At 42.7% G+C, this 14,284-nt stretch overlaps 1 long non-coding RNA gene across 1 annotated transcript in view; it reads left to right on the top strand.

Moving 5' to 3' along the window:
* Positions 1–639: 639 nt before the first annotated feature.
* LOC144991131 (uncharacterized) overlaps positions 640–14,284 on the top strand; it is a 57,312-nt gene continuing 43,667 nt past the window's right edge. Inside the window, exon 1 of the long non-coding RNA XR_013655047.1 lies at positions 640–1,080. This is a non-coding gene — a long non-coding RNA (uncharacterized LOC144991131). The remainder of the gene's footprint in view (positions 1,081–14,284) is intronic.

Here is a 14,284-nt window from a genome sequence, read left to right as displayed (position 1 = left end):
AAGGGGTTTTTGTAATCTTCCCATCAAACCATTATTGATTTTTGTTTTTGTTTCAGAGCAGCTTGTCTCACGTTTGCTTTCCCTCCATGGAAAAGTCACAGGGAGACCAGGTTTAATGGACTCTCGTTAAGGAGCCAGACGTGTCAAAAATAGATGAAACCGTCACTAGTGTCATTCCACATCCATCCGTTTGCGTCTCCCAGCAACAGCCTGTCGCCACATTTATTTATGTCTTGATAGGCAAAGGGACAGCTGCTAATTATTTCTGATGACTCTGGGCTGTTTGTTTGCTCGTGAGCTTCAGATAACGAGCCGACGTTCGGCCGGATTCAGGATCACTAAAGGAGACGCACTCATCTCTGCCCTGAGAAAGCTATCACCCCTCAGTTTCCTTGATTCTGTCTGTGATGACACTCACCCAGCCTTCAGGGGACTGCTCCTGTCCAGGCCCAGACATGGGGTTCTGGTCGACACGGTTCTGACAGTAGAACGGCATCAGAATCAGTGTTAAAACAGTGAGGTGGAATCAGGAGGCAGAGTCTGAGTGAAACAGCAACACAGACGAGTACTTCCTTCTTCCATCTGAGCATAAGAGACTTGACATAACAGCAACACTTTATGCTGACATGCAGGGGCTCTCCTGAAAATGATGCTGCTAGTGTGAGGTCACTCTGGCTCCATGGCAACCATCCATCCAAATTACTGCTCCAGAACAGATGCATTTTAGTAATCAACAGTTTTTCCTCTGACTCTGTTCAGAGAGACAGCGTAGTGGATCTCTGCAGCTCCGTGACGGTCCAGAAAAAACACGAATCTAAAGGTTTGGGGTTCCAATCCTGCTTTTCAGTCAGACAACTCATGCAGTAAAGAAGATTTATTTCCATATTTCTTTTAGTTTGGCTTAAGGCTCCGTTCAGAAACATAAAACAAAGATCTCCATAGAAAACTTTGGCTATTAAACTACCCCTAAAGGAGCTCACAGATGGAAGCCGGGGAGGAGGGTGTGGTGACGAACGCAGAGCTCGCGGAAATGGAAGAAGAGGATTGGACCGCACCTGGAACTTCAGTAGGACTGAACAGGTGAGTTGATTGGACTGAACCGCCTGCGGGGAGGAGTAACCAGGTAAATGCACTGCTCGAGTTGCCTGCCTGAAATACTCCCAGGGTCGTTCATTTTATAGCTACACGTGTCCACTGGATGCTGATTAATTACTGAGAGAGATGGAAGCTTTTTAGTGACAGGGTCAAGTCACAGGGGCCCATGGGACCGCTGAAATATTTTCACCTTTTTTAAATAGGAAAACTTTACTTGGACTGAACAAAATACAGGTCAAAAATAAAGTATTTCAATAAAATGACAAGCCACTTCAAAATACTAACCGTAGGTGTTCGTAATTATACTTTACTATCTATTCAAGAAAAGAACACAACACGAACCAGCACAGCAGATATCTAACTAGTTAAAGGAGCACACGAGATCTAGGTTATAATAACATGTTGGGATATTTTCTTAGAGCAGTTACTAAAACAAAATGTGAGCCTATTTGACAAAGTATATCAGATATTTCTCGTGGAAGGTGATCCAGAGCAGGCTGCCACGTCTTGTAGAAAATGTCGGAGTTACCCTTTAATGGGGCACTGAGGCGTTCCAGTGGAAAAGCTCAAAAAGTCTCTCTGTACCATTGTGTAACGGATGGAGGTTGCACTTGTATCCATTGTAATAGTATACATCTAATGTTGCCAGATTGGGTGGTTTAAGTTCTAAATTTGCAGGTAAAAATGGCTTTGGGTAGGTAGGCATAATTTGGGCGTTTTTTGGCTTTTCTTTTTTTCTTCTCATGAATATGTAACATGGGCTAAGTTAGGATGTGTGACTGTTGGAGTTCTTTGTACTGGAGCTCCGTGAACGCACCAGGTAGAGACGTATAATGGACTGGGCTGTCATATAACCTTTTGTTGGGGGTCTGCCGCCCCGCCCCGCCTATTAGAAATTGTGTTCTTTAACACTAGAACGCCCAGGATTTTTGACTCCCCCTGCAGCGTCCAGAGCACAGCCAAATGGCTGGGTGGCTCGAAATGACTAATTCAACAGCCTTCAATTAGCCACCTTTCATTTGTAAATGCAGCACCAACTACCCAATGATCTGGATGAAGACATGTCCTAGCTAACCACATTCTTTACTCTGATCAGGGTGGGGGAGGTTTTTCTGCTTCAAAAGAGCCTCCAAGCTCTGACAAACTTTGACTCCCAGTGTGTCAACTGAAAAACCAAGATGCCTTATTTTTACTACCCTGAGCAGACATTGAAAATGATCCTGGAGCAAGTCAACCCATTTGACTCTGAGGGAGAAGAGATAGTCCTTTAGCCGGACTCAGGCTGATATTTCTTTTGATAAGATTTCATGAACATCTTGTTCTCATTTGCTGATTCTAGCAGTTGTCTATCCATTTATTTTCTGTGCCTGCTCATCCTGGTCAGGATCACAGGGGTCTGCTGGAGCACATCCCAGGTGGGGAGGGGTACACCCTGGATGGGTCACCAGTCCATTGCAGGGCCACATAGATAAATAACCAGGCACACTCACATACACACCTAGGAGAAATTAAGAGTAATTTAATTTAACCGCATGTTTCTTGGACTGGGGAGGGAAAGGAGGCCTATTTGACATGTTTTGGAATTTATAGTTTCAACTAGAATTCAACAAAAAATAAAAGAAAATTAAAATAAACAAGTGAAACAACATATATCTTTACATTGCTGAAGGTTTTCATTGCTCAGATCTCAGAAATCAGATCACAAATGAGGAGATTTCATTGCCATCAGAAAAGAGAGGACGACAGAGAGGAGACACACTGTGCCAACAGAAAAAGCAAAAGATGGCACGATGTGGCATGAAGAAAAGGTTGGGAGGCCTCTCCATCACAGCCCAATTGAATGTTACACTGCTGAGGAAGAGCCAACTGCTTTGGTCAGAAGTACGGTGTCGACTCGCTTACAGAGTTTCCTGTTTCCTCACTCTGAACATGCTTCAGACTATTCGGGACTGTGTTGTTCAGCATGAACGTCAGACAGAAGATGACAGCTGGTTCATGGCCCTCCCTGAACTAATGGGGTTCATTGCCATCCTCCTTGTGAGGGGGGGATAAAACTTCCATCCATGCAAAACGCAAGATGCAAGATGGTTGGCGAAAATGGGAAATCCACTGATCTAAAAAAACTATGGTCAAAAACCACTTCAAAACCACTTCATGCCACTTCATGCAGCATTTACACTTTGATGTCAAGGGCACGCGCATGGAACGAGTTGGGACTGACAGGTTTCCTGCAATCTCCAATGTTTGTGGGTTTGTTGTTGCCAACTGCATCAAACTTTCAACCAGGCAAAATTCACTGGGAGCTTCCAGAATCAGTAAAAAACCTTGCACAGGTACATGCGGGAGCTGAGAAGGCGAAAAAGGAATACAGTTTTTGGTGACAAGCTCCCATACCTGGCAAAGGGAAACGGGCAATATGCCAGGTGAACAGTCAGTACAAGAACAATAATGCCAGAGTGCGCTTTGTTGATTGCTACAAGTATACCATGTGGCAAATGCAGAAAGGAGATTTTGGGGCAGTACCAAGTATGCGCAGACAAGTTGTGGGTTGAAGATATGACTTTGACCAGATGATTTCTTTGCTTGAACATTTCAGTATTATGTCGGTAAAGAAGTGTCTCTTGTGCATGAACGATAAATCTCAGCCAAAAAAGAAAAACCAAACTGTGGTGACCTCTTACTAGAAGTGACAGAGGTGAGGGGAGATAGTGAAAACTTGCGCAGCCACTTGGCTTGTCCTTTTTGCGTGACAAAAGAACTGCCTAATGGCTGTGCTGTTCATGTGCAAACTATGTTGAAGGCTGCTCTTTGGGCATGTAAATTTTAAATAATCCAGCCACTTGGCTGTCCCTTGGACATTGTAGGTAGAAAAGCCAAATGGCTGCCCTGCGGACGTTCTAGTGTTAAAGCGGCCGCGTGTGGGAGGAGCTACCAGCTAATGTTATCGTCTGATCGCTACATGGAGCGATGTCTCTGTTTATCAATGCATGGTAGACACAGAATGTGGAGAGAATATGGTGGCCCACAAGGGTCACAACACATTAACTCACAACACAACACATTAACTAACAACACAACACAATAACTCACAACACAACACATTAACTCACAACACAACACATTGACTCACCACACAACACTATAACTAACAATATATTAACTCACAACACATTAACTCACAACGGAAGTAAAGCTGCAATGGAAGTGCTTTTACTCTGAAATTTCCACCGGCTAACAGAAAGTAACGTCACAGTGAGCTCTGGAAGGAGCACGATTTTTCTACAAGAGAAGCTAGCAGCAGTGAGGATCGATAAAATCTTCAGAAATAAGTAAAACAATCATTTATTATTAAAATAATGTATTAACTACTGAAATGTGCTATTAGAAATGTTTTTAACTGTGAGTTGTTCTTAAAGAGATTTTGCACATTAAAGGTTTGTAGTCTCATCACCGTGGACCCCGCATTGGCTTCCCCAGCCTGAGACTCTAGCTCTGGATACTTGTGCATAATATCTTTGATCAGATCAAAGAAAAAAACCTTATCAGATAACAAACGTTACATACGCCACACTTTCGGTCCAAATAAATGATTTTGATATGTGATGAACTTTCTACAATACCGGAAACAACCTGTAGAAGAAGAAATACAGTGAGTTTCATTGTAAAAAAAGAAAGCTGCATCAAAGATTGAGATGGTCTTCTGAATGTGGTTTTAGTATTATTATGATTATTTTTAAGGGCCTGTTTGCTCATAATTTTCCTAAATCGGTGCGACCAGTGCTTTATTCTTGGGCAAAGGGACTCGGGAGAAGGAAACGTGCTAACAACATTTATCTGTGGATGCGGTTAAGTAAGTGCTTCTCAAATAGTGGGGCGCGATGCGAGGTCAGGGGGGGCGCGTAAGACCCCGAGGAACAGACTTTGCTTTTTGCCGTGTACAGTGTAATTGTACATCCACAACAGCAGGTGGCGCAGTTGTGCGCTTACTGCCAAAGTCTGCGTGACAGTTTAAAACTTTTTAAATTTCTGTCAGCAAACCCCGCGAAAGATACAATGGAGAAATTTATCACAATAACAAAGAGAAAGGCAGAGAGAGATGGAGGTAACAAGACAAATGAAAGTCTCCCAAAAGCTAAGACAAGGAAATACGATGAGACTTAACTAGCGCTGAGATTCACGGTGACGACAGTGGGAGATGAGGAAAGACTGGTGTGTGTGCTGCGTCTGAAAATGTTGGCGGCGGACAGCATGAAGCCAAATAAATTAAGACGTCACCTACAGACATCACACCCTCAACATGTCGACAAGCCGCTTGATTTTTTTTTCAGCGAAAATGTGCGGAGTATGGTCAACAATGATCCCGCTTTGAAAACGCTTCAACAGTAAACCAGCGAGCACTTCTGGCCTCATTTAAAGTGGCATACCAGATCGCCCAGAGCAAAAAACCCAACACAATAGCGGAGGAGTTGATACTGCCTGCAGCAGTAGACATGGTTTCTGTCATGCTTGACAACACGAGTGCTGCAAAGTTGTTGTTTTTTTGTTTTTTTTTACGAGTGCTGCAAAGTTAAAAGCCAACCCACTGTCCAATGACAGGATCGCAAGACGCATAGATGACATCGCAAATGATCTGCAGGAAATGCTGATAGATGAACCCAATGACAAAAGGTTTGGCTTACAATTTGATGAAGCAACTGACAGCAACAAAGACTGTTTATTTATTGCTTATGTACGTTTTGGCATGACAAACTCCCTGTGTGAGGATTTGCTCTTCTGTAAATATGTCAAAAACAGAGCAACGGCTGAGGAGCTGTTTAAAATGCTAGACTGCTTCCTCACTGAGAATGGGTTGAAGTGGGAGTTTGCAGTGATGGTGCACAGACTATGGCAGGGATGAGAAAAGGACTGCAAGCGCTCATCAAGAAGGCTTCACCTATGCTGAGTGGGCACACTGTGTCCTACAGAGAGAAGCACTGGCATCAAGGCACCTTTCCTCTGAATTAGGTGGGGTTATGACTGACATTATAGGTGTAGTCAATTTTATAAAGACCAGGGGCCTCATTTATAAACGTTGCGTACGCACAAAAGAAGGGGTACGCCACTCTCTACGCAATAGTTGAGATTTATAAAAAGCAAACTTGACGGGAAAATGTGCCGTCCTCCACGCAAGCTCTGACCCAGGCGTACGCACAAAAACGGGTGAAATGAGAAATGGCGACACCGTCGGCAGATGGAAGAAACACGTGAAAGTGACAGTGTGTGCCAAATCGTGCTGGCATGTGCTGTGCTACACAATGTGGCACAGCTTAAAAACGTGCCTCTACCCCCTGGCGCTGATTGCTGTGTTGGCCCCGACCCTGAACCCCATCCCCATGACGCATTTGAGCCATTTGCTGCTGCTGTGCGCCAGCGCTTGGAAGTGATGCGTCGCTTGTAAAGAAAAAGAGGTGTGGAAAATATTATTTATTTAAGAATTCCCTCATCGTGCAGTTTATTTCAGTCAGGGCGATCTTGATTTCGCCCAACTCCTTGGCCACCTCTCTGATTGAACTACTGACTTCCCTCTGCATTTCAAGGACTGCATCGGTGAGGACACGTCCACTGCTGGAGGGTTGAGAACCGCGTGCCGTGGAGACGCTGGGGCCAGACGGCTGCTCAGCTGCAGCATCGTAACCACTGGCCCCGCTGGAACACCCAGCAACTAAAATAAAATTGTTCTATATAATCTGTAATTGTGTAGCCTGCATACATGTGACTTGACTGCATTCATTTTAATTATTTCTCTTACCTGTGTCACCCTGACCCTGGCGCGTCGGCGTCCCCCTCCGTCTCAGTCAGGTGACTGAGACGGAGGAGGACGCCGATAAGGGGGACTTATAGGGATTCCCCAATAATAGCGGCCAGTTTCTCATCAAGAGGGGTCAGCTCCGGCCCCCCCCCCCCCCCCCCCCCCCCCCCACGTGGCGGACACACTCTGCCGATGCAGCGCTAGACGTTTTTTTGCCTCGACTTTGATGTCCGATCATTTCTTTTTTATTTCGGCCACGGTCCGAGGTTGTGAGGCTACAGCGTTTACGGCGTCTGCCACCGTTTGCCGCTCACGTGCCTTTTTGGCATTAGTAATGCCCACACTGTGCCCTCCAAACAACATTATTATCCTCTTTTCCACCTCGCCAACGATAACTTCTACTTCACATTGAGTGAAGTTACGTTTTTTTGATTTCCTCTCTGTGTTTGCCATGATTTAGCAAGCCATGAATATTAATTTGTGGGCGTTTCACGGACTATTTATGGGCAACTATGGGCGTGTCATGTAGCCGCAAAAGCTGCGCTGCATTTAGAATCGGTTGTGATTTATTAAGGGAAAGATGCGTAGGATGTGCGTGCGCACGGTTTTATAAATCCGAATATTTCTGTGCGTACGCACGTCCTATGTTTCATCCGTACGCCACTTCTGACGCAAATCCTACGCAAAGTTTTATAAATGAGGCCCCAGACCATTAAAATCCAGACTCTTCTCTGCTATCATGTTTGTGTTAGAGGCTTTAATAGAAAAAAACGGCGGATGTAACGTGGATTAAACCGTTAACCAACGACCCAAGACCAAGGTAAGAAAGTGCAGCGGATTTTTCTTGCTGTAAGTTTTTCTCATGTGAAAATCACTGTATTTGTTACCGTTTTAATCCACGTTACAGCCGCCATTTCTTTTCTATTAAAGCCTCTAAAAGAAAGTCCCGCCCCGCTGCATTGCCGGATAAGACATACAAATTTCGGCCAATCAGATCAACCAGAAAGGTTACTGCCCCCAAGTGACAAACACACCCCTGAACACCGCCCCCCCCCCCCCCCCCCCCCCCCCCCCCAAGTGACAAAAACGCCCCCTCAACACTGAACGCGAATCCTGGTTAGGGCGCAAAGGAGAACTGACCGTGCGGGATCACGGCTCAGTTAGGATTGCAGGCGTACAGTTGTAAAATATGGGGTCGCTCGGTTTGCGTCTGTGCAGTTTTAAGGTTCCTCACTCAGTTCCTGAAAACACCGCTCAGTTGTCTTTACGCCCTTTCACTTTATGGCAGCCATGAAACTCCATACTAATTATACTTCAATTACTACTGTGCAGGCAGCTGTTTCAGAGGAGCTTCAGGGACCTGGGAAGCTTTTAGGTTACAGAGCGATGTGGCAGATTCTCAAACAGAATTACTCATTTACAGTAAGAAGAAGTGATGTGAAGACGCTTATGACAGAACTTGATCCATCTGGAATAGAGGCTAGATCTAGGAGAAAATTTGTTAGAAGAACATACCCCTCAATGGGACCAAATGAAGTCTGGCATGTTGATTGATTTGACAAACTGAAACCATTTGGAATCGCTATAAGTGGCTGTATTGATGGCTTCTCTCGAAAAATCACGTGGCTCATGTGTGGAAAGTCAAACAATGATCCTAGTGTTATTGCTCAAAATCATATTAATTGTGTAGCGGAATTTGGAGTTTTCCCAGCGCGTCTCCGTACAGACTGTGGGACAGAAAAAGGACTGATGGCAGCTCTTCATTGTTCCTTAAGATCAGAGCAAACAGATGACTTCGCTGGAAGCAGAAGTCATCTGTTTGGCACTTTGACATCAAACCAGCGAATTGAAAGCTGCTGGTCATACTTTCTTTGACGAAGGTTTTTGTCTTGTGTAATTATTTCATCATTTATACCACATGTGTCAAACTCAAGGCCCGGGGGCCAAATGTGGCCCTCCATGTCATTTTATGTGGCCCCCGAAAGCATAAAAGTTTTTAATTTCTTAAAATGAAAATAAAAAATTGCTGTGAATTTATTTATAACAGGGGGAATCCCACTTGAAATATGGGATTGGGCAACTATACAGTAGGACTTAAACACTGTCCATATAACCTAACCTGACTGAATCAAATTTGAAAAGATTTATGATAGAGTAACAAAAAAAACATGTTTTCTATGCAACTGCAATTGTCACATTAAAAAGTTACAATAAATGAATAATGAGTTCTTTAACATTAAGGAGTAGTTACATTTATTTTTCATTACATTTAGTTACATGTATAAGTCATATCTGGCCCTTTGAGGACAACAGCTATGCTGATGTGGCCCTCAGTGAAAATGAGTTTGACCCCCCTGATTTATACTACACCCATGCCCAAAAGTTTTGGGAATGAGAGAAATGTTACGTGTTGACAAAGTCTGCTGCTTCAGGGTTTTTAGGCGTTTTGTCAGATGTTTCCATGGTATACCTACAATCTAATAAAACAGCTTAAAAACCCTGAAGCAGCAGACTTTGTCAACACGTAACATTTCTCTCATTCTAACTTCTGGCCATGGGTGTACATAGTGTGATACCTGTGTTACACCTGGCATATTTACTGTAAGGGATAGTGGGGATGAAGGTAATGTTCAATTTGGTTTTGTTAATTAAGTTTACTTCCTAACTTAGGACTATTTTTTTTAAAGTTATATCAACAGGGCACAATATTGGATGGATATGTTTGGAGATTTGAGGGAGAGGCATCTGTTCAGTGGGGGTCACGGACACACAAGGTTGCTCCGACACTGCTTTCTGGGGGTGCCACAGAAAGACCTGGATGAATGCAAGCACCAATGGAACACTCACATCATTGGTCCTGTTCGACAGTCTAACTGCCCTTCTGGAAAACCAGATGTACTACTTCCCACACAGGTCCGTTTTGAAAACCACGTTTGTAAGAACTGCAGTTGGGTTATATTATAGTGCAGTGCTTAAGTATGCTGTGGTTGATTAAGTGAACAAGAGTCAGGTGTGCGGCATTCAGGAAGTGAGTGCTGTGATTGCTGGGAGATGAAGTGCCTTCAGTACTCTGGAGACTGCTCCCGCTGGTGACCAGAGGGGGAGACAGAGCTTTGACTTCTGACACTTGATTAATTTGGGTATTTCTTGGACGTTCTTTTTAGATTCCGTGGGATGAAATGTGGATTGACGGTATCCCCACAAACGTTGAGGCAGCTTGAAAGACAAGTGCCAGCACCAGCAACCTCGGCTGAGGATGACCTGCAAGACCTAGAAGAACCGCAGCAGCAAAGTGGTTTGACACCACCGATTCAGTGGAAGTCAGCTGTAGATAACTACATCACCCTAAAATACATGGCTGAACTCTAATCATCACTTATGTAAATAATAAACACACATCCATTCCCCTTTGGCACATAGAAACAATGAAACATTTTAAAATGGGAATATAGAATAGAAAACCAAAAACTCTTGTTTAATACTTAATTTCCTTGAAAAAGCAAAATAAATCTCTCTATCCTGAACAAAACCACTCTGTCTTTCTTCTTTTGTTTTGTCTTTTCCTAGACTATTTCAGACTTTTAAAAACATCCAAATCCAGGAGAATTCTTCTGTCTGTAGCAGATAACCTGACATTTGAATGGCATAGAAAAGGGGCCAGGACTTCAGGGTGCTGTTGCGGTGTTGTTAGAAACTGCAAGCTTTCAAGTCCATCTTTAAACCTAAAATGTAATAATACAGTGCATTTTTATTTTTTTACTGTATTTATCCCACAATGGGAAATTTATTCTTGACCCATCCCCTGGGGGAGCGGTGAGCTGCAGCCGATGCGCGCTCAGGAGGCAGTAGTGTAAAGGGTCTTGCCCACATCACTGGGTGATGTTCTCGCCCTTGATATGTTAATTGCCCCATACCATTGATTATTACCCTGTGGGAATCGAGCAATTATACTACATATACATTACATATTTTAAGCAACATTTGTTTTTCTTTCAACTATAATTTAAATAAAACGTCATACCTTTGAATTGCTGTGCAGTTCCTGTCAATCATGTACCATTTAAGGTACTCTTTCACAACAGTGTGTTTTTCCTCCACTGAGACAACACGTTTCAAATGTCCTGCAGTCTTCAACATGGTCCTATGCTGGACAATCAGGTCTTGCAGGATTTCCAACGTGGATGCATCTTCAATCTAAAAGCGAAATGTGTGTTGCTAATTTCACGTTCAAGGATTCAGATATGAAATCACAAAGTTGTTACAGTAGACAAGCATAGTATAGTACTTAAATAAGGCCATGTGGGCTGGGCACATTGGTGCATGACATTTAAATAAAATCTAACTCAGACAGTTTTAAAGGAACAAACTTGCTACCTTTTCAAAGTTTTCTTTGTTCCAAAATTATAAGAATCCGATTGATAACCCTCATACCTGCTGTAGCACTTTCCCTATTTTTTTCGTCTGTGATGTATCCAATAGATGGATTGAAACTGGACTGCCCTGAGATGTGGTTGACCAGGTCCTTTGAGAGAAAATTAGGACCGGGTCCGCTGTGTACGATGGATGTGGCAATCATTTTACCAGCCAAACTATATTCATCCTCTCTGATTGCTGCTCAAGAAAATGGAAAAATGGAAATCGCTTGCCACTCATAAAAACTGCATGACTGATGTCCCGTTTCCTCTAAAAGAGTCATTACAAAACTATACTGTCTATATGTAGACCAGATAACGGCTGTCTTCAGGACCATCAAATATGGGTCGTTTGCTTAGCGTTTTCATCAAAAGGGAGAGGAATTGTCTTTTTGGATCACCTGTATCTAGACCTTCCTCAGATCTGCCTTCATCATCAGAGAACTTGACAAGGAGGTCGTGTGTTTCAGATAATGTCCCCCTTTTCACATCTAACAAGAAAGAAAAACTGTAAAAACTAGAATTCTCTTACTCAGCAATAATATGAGCATCACTACTGTCCTCTCCACTCCCAGAATCATTATGATCTTCTGCTGCACGAAGGTGCATAAAGTTCTATTTTCTGGAATTTAGCATACAAGTTTGCATGCAGACATGCAGCAAGAAGCTTACTCTGCTACAGTTAGTACAGTGCATTGATGATACTAAGGCCTGGATCTCATGTAATTTGTTAGTTTAAATCAACAAAAGGCTGAGGTTCCGTTATTGATGTCTCTGAGGTCGATTTAGGTGTTTTAAATGATTATTTGAAACTAACAGCAAGACCCTTGGGTGGGTGTGAAACTGGACAGCAACTTAACTTTTAATACTCATATTAATTCAGTGGTCAAGTCCATCTTTTTCCATCTTAGACAACTGGCCGAGGTTAAACCTCTTCCCTCTCACTGTGACTGAGATTTTAATCCATGCTTGTATTACAATTTAGATCATTAGAATACTCTTTATGTTGGAAATACTCGGAAATCACGGCTCGATTGCAGTTTGTTCAAAACAATGCTGCCCGTCTTTTAACTGGTGCACAAAAACAAGAGCCCATTACTCCTATTACCGTAATTCCCGGACTATAGAGCGCACCTGACTATTAGCTGCACCCATTACATTTTTAAAGGATAAACCATTTTGTACATTCATAAGCCGCACGGTGAATGATTCTGCATTAATCCGCTCCGGAGGCTCTGAGGGTCCAAACGGGGAAGTGAATCCTGAAGTAAGATCCGCCTTCAGCGTAGAGGATCTCCCCTGCATCTTCAGACCACCGTCAGAAAGAAAAAAAGTAACGCAGGAAAGGTTCAACACTTTACAAAGAAAGACAGAACACAGAAAGGGTTTTCAAAGTTTTAATGATATACCTGAGCTTTTCTTTCCAAACAGTGCCTGTGACACGGCAGCAATATGGTAGGAACAGGGCTGGTTAAAAAAATATACCGGTTAAAGTCACTAAGAGCTTTCTACATCTTGCTCCTGTGCACTGAAACCATGGAAGTCTTCCTCCTCAGTGTAGGATTAGAATATCGTCAGACATTCTTCACCTCTCTCTCTAGGTCTCTCCTTCGTTGTCGTCAGTGTCACTCTGAGGTAAATTCTCTCCTGAACTTGCTCTGTCCTCTCCGTCAGCAGCAGACCAGCTTTTCCAAACCTGTTGGTGATGGTGGATTTTTTCACACTGCTTTGAACTTGAAAGCTGCATCATCTGCATTTCTTCTTGCATTTTCCATGATGAGGGTCTGTTCCTGCTGTTCATTCACAAAGCAGGAATTTACATTAAACCTGCGTCTTCCTCACACATATACCATATTCTCCCTATCTAACTCTCACCCTTTCTGCTCGAGCAGTGGCATTTAGAAAAAATGCATAAAAAAGAGAAACATAAAAAAATGCCTGACTTAGCCGCATCATTGAATAAGCCGCAGGATTGAAAGCGTGTTACAAAAGTAGCGGATTACAATCCGGAAATTACGGTATTAGCATTTAATACCGTCATATAAAAAATATTTTATTTGTTTTTAAAAGTCTTCATGATCTCGCTCTGAAGTACCTGTCCGACCTGCTCCAGGTCTATATGCCTTCTTGCTCCCTCAGATTGCAGACTAGATAAAGTTAGTCATCTGCAAGACCAAGAGCAAACTGAGCCTTTTCAGTCTTTGCACCAAAGATCTGGAACTATCAGCCTCTCAGAGAGATGGACTCACGTTGTACTTTTAAATCTGCTCTTAAGACATATTTTAACCGTTTGGCTTTTAATTGAGTTGAAATCCTGATTTTATTGTGTTTTTAATTGTCTTATGTCTGATATTTGTTAAGTGCTTTTACTAATTTTATGCTTTTTTTAGCACTTCGTATAACTTTGTTTTGTCTTAAGTGCCCTTATAAATAAAGTTAAGCTGAGATACAAATCAACTTAATATCAGACATTTTTAAAGTAAGGAACATACCTATAGCACAGACTTTCCAGTGCACATTTTGATCTTCCAGGGTCCTCTTCTGAGTCGGAAAGTAAAATCTGTTATTGGAATTATGACAAATGTGTTAATGAAAACTTAAATATCACAAAGCTATTAAGCTTCATGTAAGGAATAAACTTTGGGGAGTCACATATTACCGCTTCAGAGTCCCTGTGAGATTCACCAACATCATTGCTGGTACTGTTCAAGGGAGGATTCTATGGCTGAAAACATGTAGTACTTATTTTATTGAAACACTTGGCTTTTAATGACAGAAAAAGTGTTCTCTGTCATATAAACATGCCAAGTTCTTTAAGAGCTTCAGTGAGCTACATCGCATTGCAACAAGTATGGATTTGCACAATAGCAAATATTACACTCACCAGTGTGTCAGCTGCATTAAATGCTGCAGCACTTCTCTTTGTTAGGATCACTTCTGAGTCAGACGAGTCAGAATCTGGGGTGGATTTAGCTGTGCAATACAACAC

Source organism: Oryzias latipes, chromosome 3 (genome assembly GCF_053564925.1).
Source record: "Oryzias latipes strain Hd-rR chromosome 3, Olatipes_Hd-rR_3.1".
In the NCBI taxonomy this organism is placed as follows: domain Eukaryota; kingdom Metazoa; phylum Chordata; class Actinopteri; order Beloniformes; family Adrianichthyidae; genus Oryzias; species Oryzias latipes.
The sequence above is the reverse complement of the archived record's forward strand: the minus strand, read 5'-3'. Positions and strand labels throughout refer to the sequence as shown.